Genomic DNA, 18,406 nt, shown 5'->3' with positions numbered 1-18,406 from the left:
AAAGCAAAAGAAATAGCATGTTCCTCAATCAAGTAGTCCTAGGTTGCAAATGGAGAATAAGAAAAACTTGAGGCACAAGTAACCCTAGGTAACTACAACTAAAGTGAATTGAGTATATAAGACATTGGTTATCGAAATCGTGCCGAAAGCGCTGGTGAATAGAAAATGGCACAATCAACAACAACCAATTCAATGATGAAAAGAGACTACTTATTCACCCTTAAGAATAAGGAAATAATCACATGTATAAGGTGCTTGTTACAAAAAGTGACAAGTCTTGATATGAATCAAGTCAAGTCAACTCAAAAAAATACAAAGCATTAACAAGGAACAAATACCTTGTTATGTGATTATATTCACTTAAGAACTATGATGACTAAGTAGCTTAACTCAATTCACTAAAGTAAAAGTGCACAATTTATAATGCCAAGCAAGGATAAAGTCTAACACATATGGTAGCTACAACATATGAATCAAACTAGCAATTCATCTAGGCAATCAAACAAAGAGTTAATGTTCAGTGCACATATTCATTAAACTTGAAACCAAATTCAAGCAAGAAGCAACCCAATAATCATCAAGCAAACACTTGCAATTTATTTAATTAACAAACAACTAAACTAAAACTAATATAATCACCAAAATAAAAAAATGAAATGAAAATAAAACAAAGTGGAACAAGTAAAGAAGAGGGCTAAAGCAAGAGAAGAGAGGGGTGGAGGGGAAAAGAAGAGAAGAAGTTGAGATAAGAGAAGAAAAGAAGTTTAGATGTGAGAAAACAGGGGCGTGCGTAGGCACAGAGGGTCACGCGTACGCGTAAGGGACGCGTGCGCGTGGTGCGGCAAAAAATGGAGATCGACTCGTACGCGTGAAAGGGCGAAAATGCAATATGACGCGTACGCGTGGATAGAAAAATGTAGAAGGCTTCTGCGTTCGCACTAGGGATGCAAACGCTGCGACCAGAGGCCTTGGATTGATGTGTGCATAGGCACAAACCTGTGCCCACACACAGGAAGGCTAATTTTTTTTTATGGGTTGGATCATGTGTGCGTGCGCACAAAAGTCTGTGCGCGCGCACAGAAGCATAAGAGGGCAGGGGTTCATACGCACAGGCTGTGCCAACGCTCCCACCAGAGGGGAAGCAAGTTGGCGTGCAAGCGTAAAGCTCTGTGTGGGAGGGTGTTACATCTAAACCCCTCATCGGTCTCCCAGTGAACGTACAGAGCCTTCTTGATTTTCGGGCAGAGCTAAGAAGTGGAGTGGTCGTGCCTTTCATGTACATCCTCCAGCATCTGTTGCATCCGTCTACCCATTTGATGGTCATATATCTTCCTGATGAGGGCATCATGCTCCTTGTCCCATACAAAGTTCACCTGTACAAAGAAACTTTAAAATTAGTTAATCGAAAGATATCGTATTAAACAAAATAGAAGATACAAACTAGCTAATAAGGTTTGACTATATTAAGCTTTTACTGCCCACTTCTGAAACCATCGCTCTCTGGCCTCAGATGGGATCTTCTTGTAACTCATCCATGGATGGTTGTATATCAGTTTGATGACGTTGGTCATCTCCTAAGTACATGCATTATTATTTATCATAAACCTATCAACAATTTACAAACAAACTAATATGGCAATATAAATTAAAATTTCATAAGCAAATAACCATAATATATAGAGATTTTTTTAGAAATTTCGGCAGAGTTTTATCTATAATTGGAATACACCACAAACTCTATCCGTCAACAATAGTATTAAACAACATCAATTGTCAACAATCAATGAACAACAATCAATAATCAACAAGCAACATCCATAAAACCACTAAACTAGAAATAATAATCAATAATCAATAATCAGAATATATCAAACACTTTCAACAATTCAAATTTACAACCCTAAATCCACTAAAACTAGAATCAATAATCAAGAATCACTAATCACGATATATCAAAAACTTTCATCATATAAAAGACTTAAAGTAGTACTTACGCCGTTCCGCCATCAAGTTAAATTATCATCCGTACGATGGGAGGTAGTGGAGGGGCATCAGTTGGTTGGCTTCCGTGTGAGGATTCTAGCGCCACTATGTCCATCGCTGGAGGTGGCGTCGCTAAGACAGTGAGCTGCTGAGCGGATGGAGGCGGTGTCGCCGAGACAGTGGGCTTCTGAGCCAATGGAGACGGCATCATCGCCATAGACGCAGGGACGTAGTTGGGGTTAAGCTCCATGATGAACGACTGTTCCGATGCACCCGCAACTAACCTGTGACGTCATCGGAATAGTCGGATTAAAGGGAGAGGATTCAGAATTTTCAAGAGTACTGGCAAAAACCCTTCTTCTACATGACCACGACCAATACCATGATCACGACCGCTAAGCTGATCCACAACACCTCTACCTGTTGTCATATCCGCAAATAGCATACCAATTAAAAATGTGCTAAACATATTCACAACATCATTCAAAATACTTAATCAAAATAAACTATGTTAAACTTAGTTAAAGAAATACATTATCCGTTCAAATTAAATAAAACAAAAGAGGTAAGTGCACATTCCAACTTCACAAATATTTAACAATATATATTATTACATGTATAAATTTATCCGAATACAAATAAAAAGTTATTCATAAGTCATTTAAAATGATCTCATATTTAATTTTTTTTAACAACTGTCATTTTCACTTTTAAAATATATTAAAAATTAATGTGACTTATTATCGGAGTCTTTAATCAACTTGTTGACTATTGACTCATGCAAGAAATAATAATAATAATAATAATAATAATAATAATAATAATAATAATAATAATGTCTTAACACAATAAAATATAATATACATTATAACGAATAATATAATATAATTAATTACACTGACTATGCATAAAATAAAGAACTACTAAAATGATAAAAAAAATTAATTATTTAATTACACAGATAAAATTAGTTTAACCAAAAATTGACCTGTATAAAAGTAAGTTTAACCAACTTCACAAATATTTAGCAATATGCCTATTTGAACAGAATAACTTGAACTATATGAAATATATGCATTGAAATTTGAGCATCACCAATTTATTAAAATCAATTCCAATTCAAAACAAACAGCATAACAACAATAATATCGTATCATTATGGTGGATACTACAATGAAGATTTTATAATTGTTTTCATGTGAGAATATTTCTTTTTGACCATTGGATGATGGATTGTATGGTTAGATTTTGATATTTATAAAAGTGTTGTCTTTGTTTAAAATGTGGCTAAATAAATAAGTCACACTTTTAAATAAAGCATCTTCATGAAAAGATGTTTTTGCCATCTTCATTTGAGTAGTTACCTATTATTATAGCATTAGAACTCACAAAAGTCTAATAACCTAATCTAATCCTATCTTAACCACGTAAATTTACTAAACAGAAAAATTATTTTTAACTAAATCATAATACTAATTAACAACTAAAACCTAAATTAATCCTAAATTTAACGAGAACAAAAACAAAAATTTATTTACCAAAAAATACAGACACAGAGGTGGACGGGAGAATGTTGGTGGTAGCCGGCACTGTTGGTGGCAGCTGGCAAAACTGGATGGCAGCAAGAGGGAGAGGGGCTTCCAAAAAAAATCTCACAGTAAACTATTACAGGTCACCAAAGCGCAGCGTTTTCACTAAATAGGTTTACCGGCAAATTTATCCGAAGGTAAATCCAATACTAAATTACACGCCTTTTTTTCTTGTTTCCCTTCAATTATTACCGGCGAATTTACGATTAGAAATGTAAATCTGCTGGTAATAATTTAAGCTAACGAATTCCACGCCTTCTCCGCCAATAAATCTACCATTATTCTGCGACACTAAATCCAACAGTAAATCTGACAGTATTCAACGTTTTTTTTTGTAATGAATAATAAAATATATAAAAAGTTTAAATTTAATATTTTCACAACTAGTTAAAATATTTTATATTATATGATAAAATATTTAAAATAATTAAAATTTATTTCAATAATAAATATATTTTTATATGATTATTAATTAAATAATTATAAATATTTATATATTTAATTATAATTATTGTACATAGGTATTTTATAAAATAGATTAAAAATATATGTTATTTTAAATTTGTAAAAAAATATATATTTTATAAATGGAGAAGAAAATGTCGTTTAAACATCTCATAAAAACAAAACATTGTTATTTTCTCTATTTTATAATATATATTTTATTCTTCTTTTACTTTTTCTATTTCTAGCATCATCATAGTGTTGCTGTCAAAATCATTATAAAGTTATTACATATAGTTACAAAATTAAGGGCTACTTTCTTGGCATGTGAGAGGGAATTAATCAAGAGGGGTTTGAATTAGCTAAGGAAGCGGTCTAATCAAATATCCTAAGTAGATTTGGGTAACAGAGGCCATATAAGATACAGTTCCAACATTATACCTATATTGTGCAAGAAATTAAAGATAAATAGGTAGTTAGGTTTAGGGTTAATTTGGTAAAATTTTTTGAAGAAATAATTATATTTTTTAAAAATATAAGTATTTTATTTTGTATTTAGTAAATAAAAAAATTTATATGTTTGTGTTTGTGACTTTTAATCATTATATATACTTTTAAAAGTATTTAAAAAAAATTTTAAATTAATTTATACTTATCAAAATTAAAAAAATTTAATATAACTTCATACATTAATTAATATCGAAATTTAATTCTTATATTAATATGTATTATAATATTTTTAAAATTTAAAAACTATTTAAAAACTATTTTAAAAACCGTAATAAGCCAAGGGTAGTTTCGCGTTACGTAAATAAGCCAAAATCAAAATCGTTTCAACAATGAGCCAAGGCCTATTTTTATGTAATTCGAACCAGCCTGGTTCGAACTACATTCCTTAGTAAATCGAACCAACATGGTTCGAATTAGGAGAAGGAAAAGTTGAAGGTAAATCGAACCAAGGTGGTTCGAACTCAAGCTCCACATAATTCGAACTAGGCTAGTTCGAATTATGCCTATTGTAACAAACCATGTAATTCGAACCAAGCTGGTTCGAATTACACTTCTCGTGGCTCCTTAATAATTCGAACCGAGCTGGTTCGAATTACAAGTGATTCGGCTATATAAGGAGTTCGAATCAGCCTCATTCGAACTATTCTTCCCTTCCCCTACCCCACCAAATCCCAGAGAAAACGACCCAGATTTTGTACGAAGAAGACCTGAACGGAATACTCTGCTGATGGGGGACGATCCGGCACGGTTATATCGCTTGGACGGAGTTGCTCATATAGCCGGGGTCATCAACGAGGAGGTTAGTACAGAAAAATCTTCGTGGTAGCGGTATATGTGACTTAGTGGTTTTGCATGCGGGTTAGATGGTGGTTTAGTTGGTGGTTTATGTAGGTGGTTTATGTTAGTGGTTTATGTTAGTGGTTTATGTTGGTGGTTTATTTTGGTGGTTTATGTTAGCGGTTTGTTTTAGTTGTTTTATGTTAGCTCTTTTAAGTTAGTGGTTTATGTTGGTTTCTTATGTTGGTGGTTTATGTTAGTTGTTTTATGTAAGTGGTTTCTGTTAGTTGTTTTATGTTAGTGGTTTGTGTTAGTTGTTTTATGCTAGCTGTTTTATGTTAACGGTTTTAGTTAAGCTGTTTTATGTTAGTGGTTCTACTTAAGTTGTTTTATGTTACCGGTTTAGTTGTGCGGTCTATAGGTTTGTTTTGCATGTGGTTCTTGTTCATGTATTTTTATGCGGTTTTATTTAGTATAATGTTTTGTTCATGATTTATCGTGTTGGTTATGCGGTTTCATGCGCAGCCTCAGCGATGTATCAGGAGCATGCGGCGGCAGCAGGGCATGCGACTGGATGACAGATACGTTCCGTACTTGTAGATGACCGGTCTATACCATCTTGCAAGGTTGAACGATAGATGGTTCCGGTTAGACGAGGCCCTTGTCAGTGCATTCGTCGAGCGATGGCGTCCGAAAACGCACACGTTTCATATGCCGTTCAGAGAGTGCACGATCACACTCCAGGACGTGGCATACCAGTTGGGTTTGCCAGTGGACGGGCGTTACGTGAGCGGCTGCCTATCAGAGTTCCATATATACATCCAGGGTGGGTGTCCAGCATGGAAGTGGTTCCAGGAGTTGCTTGGAGTGATACCTCCTCCTAGACAGGTTCAGAAGTACGCAGTGAACTGCAGCTGGTTTCAGGAGACTTTTGGTGAGTGCCCTGAGGGAGCCGATGACGAGACTGTGCACCGATATGCACTTGCGTACATCATGATGTTGTTGGGCACGCAGCTGTTTACGGACAAGTCCGGCAACCGCATTCACATCAGATGGCTTCCGTACGTAGCTAGGCTGGAGGAGATGGGTACCTACAGCTGGGGTTCTGCAGCACTGGCATGGTTGTACCGGTGCATGTGCCGAGTGGCGAACAGACATGTCGTCAAGCTAGCGGGCCCACTTCAGCTACTTCAATCATGGATCTTCTGGCGATTTCCTCGGTTTAGGCCTGCACGGTATGAGACGTTCAGCTGGCCATTGGCCTCAAGGTAGTATACTAAGCCTTCTTTATTTCAATTTAATATACATTACTCCCTGTTGATTAATAATGTATTACGTACCCTAAACACACATTTAAGTAGCCGTAACACATGTTTATGATGCAGGTGGTCCGGGTACAACCCTTCCGGTAGCGAGAAGGGTCCTAGAGTGTAGATGTGGAGGCTGAGGATAGACCGGTTACAGGACAGGGAGGTCAGTATGCTACTTAATAAGTTTGTCTATTTAACCACACTTTATAAGTTGGTTCCATGAGTTGCCCTGACATTGGGGAGTTCTCCGTGCAGTTTATCTGGATGCCGTACAGCAGCCCCGACGTAGTTCAGGTTGTGCATCCAGAGGCTTTGGAGCCTCGGCATATGGCTTTGTGGCGGTCTGTGACGTTGCTAATCTACTTTGCCGTCATAGAGTAACATCAGATAGACCGGGTTCTTCCGCAGTTCGGAGGGGTGCAGCCCCGTCCGAATCTCGCCCTGAACATCGACTTTCTGATGTCGAATGACGGCAGAGGCGGTGATCGATGATTTCTGTACCATTTGCAGAAGTGGCATCTATATTGGGACGACCGTGCGGAGACCGTGCTGAGGTTCGATGTCGTTGCCGACCCCGGACCGTCGCATGAGTTCCTTGAGTGGTGGAGTCAGCATGGAAAGAGGTTCTTGTCTCCGGATATGCACTTGGGGGATCCGAGATCCGTTCCTATTCCAGTTGAGGCCTCACAGCGGGGTGCTGGGCGAGTTCCTGACATGGATCGTCCTGAGGACGTGCCGGACAGACGGCGGGTTGAGAGGAGAGCTCGTGTGGGGACACGACGGAGTGGGCGTGACTGGAGATGGCTTGAGCATGCTATGGACGATGATGACTGTGCGGGTCCCGCTGGAGGTGGACGACGAGGTCAGAGAGGGAGACGGAGAGGGCGTGGTGCAGCGGAGCACCCTGGTCGTGAGGAGGACGACGATGACGACGATCAGCATGGTCCCGTGGGCGGGGATGGTGCAGGGGCAGTAGCAGTTGCTGGTGTTAGTACCCACGATGGCGGACATGGAGGTGAGTGGTATGGGTCAGGTATGGGTGACGGGATTGACCCTGGTGACGCTCAACTCGGGTCGGGGCCTCTGGGAGATTACTTCGTTGGTGTACCCGCCGATGACCCGTCTCAGTAGGAGGGTACCCCATGGGTTATTCCGGGATCACAGTGGTCAGACTTCCTTGCCTCAGATACGCTTGATGCGGACTTCGGGGGTCAGCAGTTTTTAGAGGAGATTACCACCATCATGCAGGAGGACATGTCGGCCCAGAGACGTGGTCAGACCTCCGGCACACAGGCACCTTTAGATGTCGATCTAAACGAGCCTCCTACGACATCCGTTGCCGACCATTTTGGTTTGGGAGGTACCCCACCCTCCGCCTACACTGCTGCATCACATTCAGTTGCCGGGCCGTCTGTGGCACCCATCCATTGTACGCCACCTGCATAGCCTGCCCCGGATGAGGAGGAGGATGAGATCGAGGACGAGGAGCCGCTTATACGCAGAGGTCAGAGGACACGGGTACCCCATCGTTGCTTTACGGGCTCGCATCTGTTTAGATGATTCATGTTTCATGTATGCTGGCCATGTTATCTTTTGTTGTTATCTTAGCTTTTTTTTCACTGTTGTAGTTTGTTCATGTTGTTGTACTTTGTAAACGGGTGTTTAAAGGTTTTATCATTGAATATCAGATTCATTTGTAGTACACCACAATGTAATAATTTGATTTACTTATTAAAAATTACATTCACCATACTTATAGAAAGACTCAAAGCGAAACATAACATATTCATTAGTAAACCCACAGCATGCCCAATACAACACACAAAGCTCAACAAGTTACATGAGTGCTTAAACAAAACATCGAAGCGCGAAACTTAAAAAAAAAAGTTCCAACACTAAGAACATGGCTACTAATGACCCCCTGTGTGAGACGATCCAGCTAGCTGTGGGCAATTCCGGCGTGTGTGTCCGGGTTGGCGACATAGGCCACACCTCTTTGGCCGATTCGGATCCGCCTCGTCCATATTCGTCCGTATCCTAGTGGACCTCGGACGACCCTCTCTCGCACGCCTCTTGTTAGGGTCCGGTATCACAGTGGGCCCGTCGTATGGTGGCCAGAAACCCTCCGGGATCGGAGGTGTGAATCCAATCCGATACACACTGAATACCGAACTAATCCGATAGACGCTGTGAACATAAGAAGTCCAGGTCAGTCGTGAGTAGGCACAACATGCAAGTGCGTGCTGACATGGAAAGTGAAGTGCCTGAACGTACCCGCAATCACATGTCTGAGAGGCAAGCGATACTCTGTAGCTACCCAATGAGAAAGAGCCCGTCGGAGTGATCTCGGCTACGGTGAACTCGGAGTTATCCCGGTCATACAAAGTCACCGTGAAGCACCTGGCCGTCTTCAAGTTGGCCTCAATACACTTCACCAAGTACTGACTGAATTGTTGTCCGGTTCCCATCTGGGCCTCAGCCTCTCTCCCCTTGCGAACAAAGAGTTCCGCAAGCCTTCCATATGTTGCCTTCACCAGAGAGCATACAGGGAGGTTTCTGACACCCTTCAGGATTGAGTTCACACACTCGGAGATATTCGTCGTCATGTGACCGAATCTCCGTCCCTCATCACGATGCTGAGTCCACAAGGAATAATCAATCCGGTTCGCCCACTCACACATCGCCAGGTCTTCAGACCGAAGAATATCAAACCAGTAATCAAACTCAACCTCGGTCTTGACATATGCGGCATTCACTAGAAGCCTTTGTGCGTCTTTGCCCTTGAAGGTTAGGGCAAAATTAGCCGCTACGTGTTGAATGCAGAATGCACAGTATGCAGATGGAGGTAACCAACCTCCGTCAGGAGCCTCAAGCGCAGCCTTGATGCCGTTATGCCTGTCCGATATAACCAGAAGACCTGGCTGCGATGTCACGTGCTGTCGAAGGTGGGTGAGAAAGAATGACCAAGACTCTGCATTCTCACCCTCTACTAGTGCGAATGCAACAGGTAGAATGTTGGAGTTCCCGTCCTGTGCAATCGCGATGAGCAAAGTACCCCCGTACTTCCCATACAGATGGGTGCCGTCAATGCTAACTAGGGACTTGCAATGGCGAAATGCCTCGATGAGCGGTGGAAACATCCATAAAAGTCTGTGGAAAAAAGCTTGAGACTCGTCTACTTGTCCACTAACTTGAACGGGGCTCGTCCGTAGTATTGCAACAGTACCGAGCATCGTCAACTGGACTCCCAACACCCACCTGGGGAGCTCGTTGTATGACTCATCCCAGTCACCGTATATGAGGGCAATAGCCTTCTGCTTCGCCATCCAGACCCTCCTGTAAGTCGGCCTAAACCCGAAGTGTGCTGCTGTGGCATTTAGGAGCACCTTGATGCTGACGGATGCATCAGCCCTAACCATTGGCATAATGAACGACGAAATCACATGATAATCCAAGCTCCTGTGATCACTCGAGATGGAGGTCGTAAGACAAGTGTGAGGTCCATTGTACCGTTTGACCTCCCAAATGCCCTTGCGCTGCCGCAGACTCAGTCGAATCAACCATGTGCACCCATTCCCAAACTCAGAACACTTGCCCACATAACGGCGATGATCAGACTCCACTACCTTGTACTGTACCCCTCGCCGGATGCTGTAAGTCTTCACACTTAACAGGGCCTCATCTTTATCCTGAAATTGCTGACCAACCTGGAACTCTGTCAGACTAGCAGTCCCTTCCGCATCTCTAGCTCCGAATCCAATAGAGTGCCCTGAAACACCCTCCTGCCTCATGGCATCCAGGTCCAAAGAGGAAAAATGTGGTGGATACTGCTGTGTGCCAGAACTAGAACCACCGACCGCCAATGCAGGCTCAGTCGCTCCAACCTCGTCGCCGCTGTCATCCTCAATCATATCCGGCTCGACGTCGTCCTCCTCTACATCACCCAACAATCCGTCTCCGACGCCAACCGGTGGAACGCCCTGTAAAGCATTCGGCAGAATATCAACTGATCCTACCACGTCGCCTACTCCGTCATTGAGATCAACAGCAAAAGACGGGGAGGCGACAGGTTGGACCGCTGGCTCGTACACAGGGACGGACGAAGAAGCAACGCCAGGCCTGGAACTGGAACCGGCTGCCGCGGCTACAGTGGTGGTATTCCGGTTTGAACCCCCTGAGCTGGATACCACATCAACCAGCTTTGCCAACAACTCTGGTGTCCTCACCTCGGGAAACTGCCTCCGACATAGAAACATGACTTGCAGGTCCTCATCACTACCAATCGTGAAACAATCATACTTCACGGTATCCTGCAAGACCGTGATTGGAATGCGATAGAAAAACTTCTTAATCCGCTTCGCACCTTCCAGACCAAGTTTCATCAACACAGATCTAACAAGGTCATCATAGCTCGTCGTTGGGTTCACGACAATACAGAGAGGATCCTTATCTGTGAACTTCACACCGGAGCGAGTTTTTCTCTTAATGGATCCTCTGTGGTGAACCAAAACCACAAAACTCTCCTCACTAGCCATCTTACACCCTCTAATGAGAGCAACTCACGTTTACAACCATATATATACTGCTCTGTCTACCACTAAATCGAACCAGCCTGGTTCGAATTTGGGTTTGTGTAATTCGAACCAGCTTGGTTCGAATTACTTGATGGAGCCTTCTCTCTCTATAATTCGAACCAGCCTGGTTCGAATTACTAGCATTGCTAAATCGAACCAAGCTTGTTCGATTTATTTGAACCAACTCCCCTATGTAATTCGAACTGCATTGGTTCGAATTATTCATGAATAGAGTTCGAACCACTATAGTTCGAATTATATAAATATGTGGTTTGGCTCATTACTGAAACGATTTTGGTTTTGGCTTATTTACGTAATTTTGGCCTGGCATTGGCTTATTATAATTTTTTACTCTATTTATTATTGTTTGTGTTTATTAAAAATAATTTTTAATTTAATTTACTAAATACAGATACTATAACTTTAAAAAAAATTAACTTTTATAAATTATTTAAAAAAAAGTAAGGGTTTTACCCAACTAAGTCTTAATTAATTTAGATAACGGGCAAATATAAATTTTGACATAATTAGGAAAACTAAGGAGCGATAATTAAGGGACTAGTAGGTAGGAAAGAAAGTCGTGTGAAAATTACCTATTATTGTTAGGATGCATGTGACTTGATTATTTATTTATTTATTTATTTATTTTTTGTCTAAGAGAGTGGTACCCGCCACAACATGATCAATTTGCTACTATATATGGACGTTGAATCATAGAGATTGAAGACCGATCACAAGTTCCTTTAATTGGATGGTACAAGACACTGTTTTGGTCTTCATGGAACTGGATTCATGTAATAATATGTTACGAAATTGATGGATGACCAACAATGAAAATGATGTCGACAAATAATTATCTTGTAGACTATGTCAACGCATCAAGCTTAAGAAAAGGAGAAAAGAGAAATCCAAACAATTTTTTGGTCATGGAGAATCTTCTAATACGATCCTATTTACAACAGGTGAACTTAAAGATCAATCACATTTTTACACGGATGGTAAAATCCATAAATTCAACGAATCCCGAATTTTGGTTGGAAAACTTTTGATCAAATAATTAGATAATCTTACCAAACAAATTCGTATAGTGATGATTGGCTATTCATAACAAAACTATGTGTTGAATGACCAGAGGATCTATGTCCATATTTAGGTGTGTCAAAACATTTAATGAATTTTTTGTTGTTGATGGGCTTAGTTTGGATTTACCAAAAACAAGGGTGGTTGGTTTTGACTTTTGAATAGTGGTGTTTATGATCTAGTTGTAGCATATCATTATAAATGGTTTGAAAAGTGCACTAAATCATTTTTCAAGGTAACAAATTGGTTTTAAATTAGTTTATAATATAATGTACTACTTTATAAAAAAATTATTTTTAACCAGTTTATATATAAATGTTTATTTCAAATCAATTTAGCCGATAGTCACCAAAAAAAAAATCAATTTAGCCGATATTGTTCAACGGACAGTTGCTCAGAAATTTGTTGGTGATTGGACTAGGGCCAGTAGGCTGTTGACATGGTGGCTAAAGTATGTGTCCACGTGATACTAGCAAGCATTCACGTTAGGTTTGCTTGATTTTTAATCAGTTCATTGTCATTCAAAAATCAAAATAGTTTACTTTGATTCTGAAGCAAAACCAGCACATATTAATTTTTGTTAAACTAATTTTGATTTATTTTTTACTTTTTTAAAAAAATTACACTAATTTGGTACAATTTCAATTTTATTTTGGCTTGACTCAAAGATGACAATTCAAATGGATATATCCTATCCATTTTATTTGGGTTGGAGTTTTCAATAATTGATCTAATTTTGGAGTAGATTTAGATAAAATCCACTTGTTTCTATTTGGATATAAGAAGAGTATTGTTGGAGATAAGTGTGTATGTCCAACAAAATACTATTGTGAATTATTATTATTATTATTTCTTTTTATAAGAATAAACTTTTATAATTTATGATAGTGTCCTTAATTAAAATTAGAAACGAATAATTACGATAGGGATCGTAATAATGAGATATACGTTTTTTTGAGTACTTTTAATTTAAATTGTTCTTAATCGTAGAATCACTAAAAATGGGACATTAGTGATTCGGATAGATTAATATATATATATAATAGTCTTCATTGGATGAAGATTAATAGATCTCATTTATTAAATTATATATATAAATGGTATATATAGAGATATAACCATTGAACTGACTCACTCTAAGAATTCCTAATGGTTATAGTTACCGTATATTTGTCAATAGGATATTCTTATGATGAACATAATATTAGAATTTTCCTTTGACCTGCGACTATCATAGTAATTGACAATGTATTTGTTATACTTTGATTCCGGACACCTAACACCCTACGGTGTTAGTTGAATGGACATTGGGTATGATTTAAATACTTGTAGAATTAATGATTAGTCAAAATGGAATCCATCAACTATGGTAATGAGTTTGAGCTCTACGATTATAATGAATGGAATAAACAATGCCTTGGCCAAGGGGTTTGAATGAATTAAGAAATTAGTTTCTTAAGTCATTCATAATTCATTATAATAATGGTAACAAGTTAGAGTTTGACAATTAAACCGTACTCTAAAAGTTAGCCAAGAGCTGAAAAGATGGAAGGAGTTGTATTTTTTGTTCATCTTGGGTTCTTAGTAAAAATATTATTACTTCATACTATCGGGTCGTCAAGGAGCGTTGCTAGACGCCAACCTTGATTAGTAAATTTAGTATGACTAATTTACTACCCGCTTAGTATTGAACCTATGGGGTCACACACTAACGAGTGTTCTAATCCTTGGTAAATAATCATTTAATTATTATTTTGATTAGATCAAATAAATAATTATATTAATTCAAATGGAATATTATTATATTCTTTGCTAGCACCATGAATATAATAATATGATAATTGAGAATATTAAATAATTAATTATTTATTCTATGATGAGTTTTAAATATGGATAAGATCCCAACTGATTCTGTTTCAAATTAAATTGTAATTTGATTCACAAATCAGTCACCAATCTCATACTATATATATGTGTATATGATAAAAGAAAAAAAAATACACACAAGTTTTTCTTTTACCTCCACATACACAAATATTCCAATTCTTAGTGAAGAATTGCTGGTGCAAGGAGTTACAAGAAATTTCTCAGTTAAATCCATTGGTCAAGGAGTTGACAACAAGGATCAGTCTCGGTGTGGATACACATAGTACCTTCGTACTATCGAAGGAGAAAGTTTTCATTCACTAGGGTACTCAGGTATTGGCATCTAACCCATCTTATTTCAATAAAGTTTTAAGCACAAAATAGATCAATAGGATTACTTTATTACTTCCGCTGCGTGTTATGAACACTTGTAATCCTTCAAGTATGGATAATGGTCATCTCATCCCACAACTCTGAATGTGTGTGTGTGTGAAGAATCTACTCCACTAATTTAGTAACCCTCCTTTCATGTTGTATAAATTTAAAAAGAGAAAAATGATAAATCAGTAATTCTATTTGGGACGAGACAAGGTGGATATTATTGGAATGAGAAATAACATGACACATGAGTGTTCAAGACAAGTTTATATCCTGACAAAAAAAATATAATCAGGACCAAAATAAATTAAGGTCCAATCAAGATTTGACCTCATCAACATCTACCTGACTTCATGGAGGTCAGACACAGCAACGACAACATAATCATACTTATCTCAATAAGTAATTAACTCCTAAGATACCTTTCATTTATTTAGAAGGGAGATCTTAACAAACTTCTCTAAAGAAAGGGAACGGTTATCCACCATCAAAGGTGGAACTACACTAAATGTTGGTTATCTATTATACTATAAATACACTGACACCCTCAAGTATATTTAGAACCCAATCTACTAAAAACTTGCTTAAACCCTTGCTAACTTAAGCATCGGATCCCCTTGAAGGTACCACCCCTACCTCCTCACGAGGAACTCGGACGGCGGCACCTCAATATCAGAAGAAGTCGAACGCTGCCTAAAAAGGAGTCTGGATCTCACGTTCAGGCCTAAAGACAACTCAGTTTCAGGTAGTCATCGAATTGTCATTATGTTCCTAATTTTGTTGCAAATGTTATTTCTGTTTCTATGTTGGACAAACGTGGTTTTTATTTTAATATTAAAAATGACATTTGTTCTACTTATTATGGTGATGACTTATACGTAAATGGCTATCTCCAATATGGCATTTATATTCTTCCCGATTTAAATGGTAATTATGTCATGCATGTTTCTACTCTCAAAAGAGAGAGGAATAATCAAGTAAATGAATCATATCTTTGGCATTGTAGACTTGGTCATATAGGGGAAAAAAGGATTTCTAAGTTACATAAAGAAGGTTACCTTAACAAATATGATTATGAATCATATGTAACTTGTGAATCCTGTCTCAAAGGAAAAATGACCAAAACTCCATTTATGGGACATGGAGAAAGGGCTACAGAATTATTGGGACTAATACATACAGATGTTTGTGGACCAATGAAAATTCAAGCCAAAGGAGGATATTCCTATTTTATCACTTTCACTGATGATATGTCTAGATATGGCTTTGTGTATCTTATGAAACACAAATCTGAGTCATTTGAAATGTTCAAAATTTTTCGCAGTGAAGTTGAAAATCAAACAGGTAAAAGCATTAAGGTGCTTAGATCTGATAGAGGAAGAGAATATCTAAATGATAATTTTCTTGAGTACTTAAAGAAAAATGAGATTCTTTCTCAATGGACACCTCCTGGTACTCCACAACACAATGGTATTTCAGAGAGGAGGAATCGAACTTTATTAGATATGGTTCGATCCATGATGGGTTTTACTGATCTTCCATTGAATTTATGGGGCTATGCTTTAGAAACAGCAGCATATCTGCTAAATAAAGTACCCACTAAAGCAGTTTCTTCAACACCATATGAGATATGGAAAGGACGAAAACCAAATCTCAAGCACATTAGAGTTTGGGGATGTCCAGCATATGTTAAGAAATTGCAAAGTAATAAACTTGATGCTAGGTCCGATAAATGTAGATTCATTGGTTACCCTAAAGAAACAATGGGTTATTATTTCTATCACCCTTCTGATCACAAAGTATTTGTGGCAAGAGGTGGAACCTTTTTAGAAAAGGAATTTCTTTCCGAAGGAAGACAAGGTGAAGAAATAGAACTTGATGAAGTTCAAGAAACCAATGAAATAGTACAAGCTCAAGAACATGAAATTCAAGTTGAGCAACCAACTTTGGATGTACTCAAATTAACACCAAATTTATCATCTTCAAGAGTTGAGGATAACGAACTGATAGTAGTTCAAAGAGAGATTAATGAACCAATCCTTGAACTACCTTTGGTACAAGAACTACCTCTTCGACGGTCCACAAGAGAACATCGTCCACCACTAAGGCTAAACCTAATGGTGCAAGATGATGTAGAAAATGGGATCGATTATGATGATAATGATCCTAAGACTTATGAAGAGGCAATGCAAAGTTCCGAAAGTCTAAAATGGCAGAGTGCCATGGAATCCGAAATAGAGTCTATGAGGATCAACAATGTTTGGACTTTGGTTGAACCCTCAAAAGACATAAAACCTATTGGTTGTAAATGGGTTTACAAGAAAAAGATTGGAGCAGATGGTAAGGTAGAGACCTATAAAGCCCGTCTAGTTGCCAAGGGATACCGTCAAAAGGAGGGAATAGATTATGAAGAAACATTTTCTCCTGTGGCAATGCTCAAATCTATTCGGATTCTACTTGCTATAGCAGCTTACTATGATTATGAAATATGGCAAATGGATGTGAAAACAGCTTTTCTCAATGGAGAACTCAAAGAGAAAGTGTACATGACACAACCTGAAGGTTTCACACTTCAGTCTGATCATAGTAAAATTTGTAAGCTGCAACGCGCCATTTATGGGCTAAAGCAAGCTTCTAGAAGTTGGAACATTTGCTTTAATAAGACAATCGAAAAGTTCGATTTTATCCGGTGTGAAGAGGATCCTTGCATATACAAAAAATTTAGTGGGAGTACAGTCATTTTCTTAGTACTCTATGTTGATGACATATTACTAATAGGAAATGATGTACCAGCATTGCAAAATACCAAAACTTGGCTATCTCAACAATTCTCCATGAAAGATTTGGGAGAAGCAGCCTATATTCTAGGAATAAAGATCTATAGAGATAGATCTAAAAGGTTGCTCAGACTCTCACAATCTATGTACATTGATACCATATTGAAAAGGTATAACATGGAAAACTCCAAAAAGGGCTATTTACCAATAGGCACTGGAATTACTCTCAGAAGAAAGGATTGTCCTAAAACTTCTGAAGAGAGAGTACGCATGAGTAGAATACCATATGCTAGTGCAGTGGGAGCTATCATGTATACCATGACATGTACACGTCCTGATGTCGCATATGCGCTAGGAGTAGCCAGTCGATATCAGGCAAATCTAGGTGAGGAACATTGGAAGGTGGTTAAATCCATTCTTAAATATTTAAGAAGAACCAAAGACCAATTCCTCATCTATGGAGATTCTGAACTTATACCAAAAGGGTTCACTGACGCAAGTTTTGCCTCAGACAAAGATGATAGCAAATCTACTTCAGGTTATGTTTTCACCTTAAACGGTGGTGCAGTGAGTTGGAAAAGTTACAAACAAGCTACTGTAGCTGATTCAACAACTGAAGCTGAGTACATAGCAGCAAGTGAGGCAGCTAAAGAAGCTGTGTGGATGAAGAAGTTCATAAACGAGCTTGATGTGGTGCCTTCAATTAAAGAACCACTTCCATTACTGTGCGACAATAATGGAGCCATTGCACAAGCAAAAGAGCCAAGATCACATCAAAAATCTAAGCATATCTTGAGAAGGTATCATTTGATAAGAGAGATCGTTGAACGTGGAGACGTTGAAATTCAAAAGGTTGCTGGGAAGGATAATGCAGCAGATCCATTCACTAAGGCACTTGGATCAAAAGAGTTTGATAAGCACATGTGGGAATTGGGATTGAAATATATGACTGATTGGCTCTAGTGCAAGTGGGAGATTTTGTTGGAAATACATGTATGCCCTAGATCGAATCTGTCATTGGCTCTAGTGCAAGTGGGAGATTGTTGGAGATAAGTGTGTATGTCCAACAAAATACTATTGTGAATTATTATTATTATTATTTCTTTTTATAAGAATAA

General features: G+C 38.5%; 2 pseudogenes; both read left to right on the top strand.

The window, feature by feature from the left end:
- The first annotated feature begins 6,877 nt into the window (after nucleotides 1-6,877).
- On the top strand, nucleotides 6,878-7,838 carry LOC148581531 (uncharacterized; annotated as a pseudogene).
- A 9,720-nt stretch (nucleotides 7,839-17,558) lies between these two features.
- On the top strand, nucleotides 17,559-18,084 carry LOC148581530 (secreted RxLR effector protein 161 pseudogene; annotated as a pseudogene).
- The last annotated feature ends 322 nt before the right edge of the window (nucleotides 18,085-18,406 follow it).

The sequence above is a fragment of the Arachis ipaensis genome, chromosome B10 (genome assembly GCF_059453495.1).
Source record: "Arachis ipaensis isolate K30076 ecotype BB chromosome B10, ASM5945349v1, whole genome shotgun sequence".
Lineage (NCBI taxonomy): Eukaryota > Viridiplantae > Streptophyta > Magnoliopsida > Fabales > Fabaceae > Arachis > Arachis ipaensis.
The sequence above is the reverse complement of the archived record's forward strand: the minus strand, read 5'-3'. Positions and strand labels throughout refer to the sequence as shown.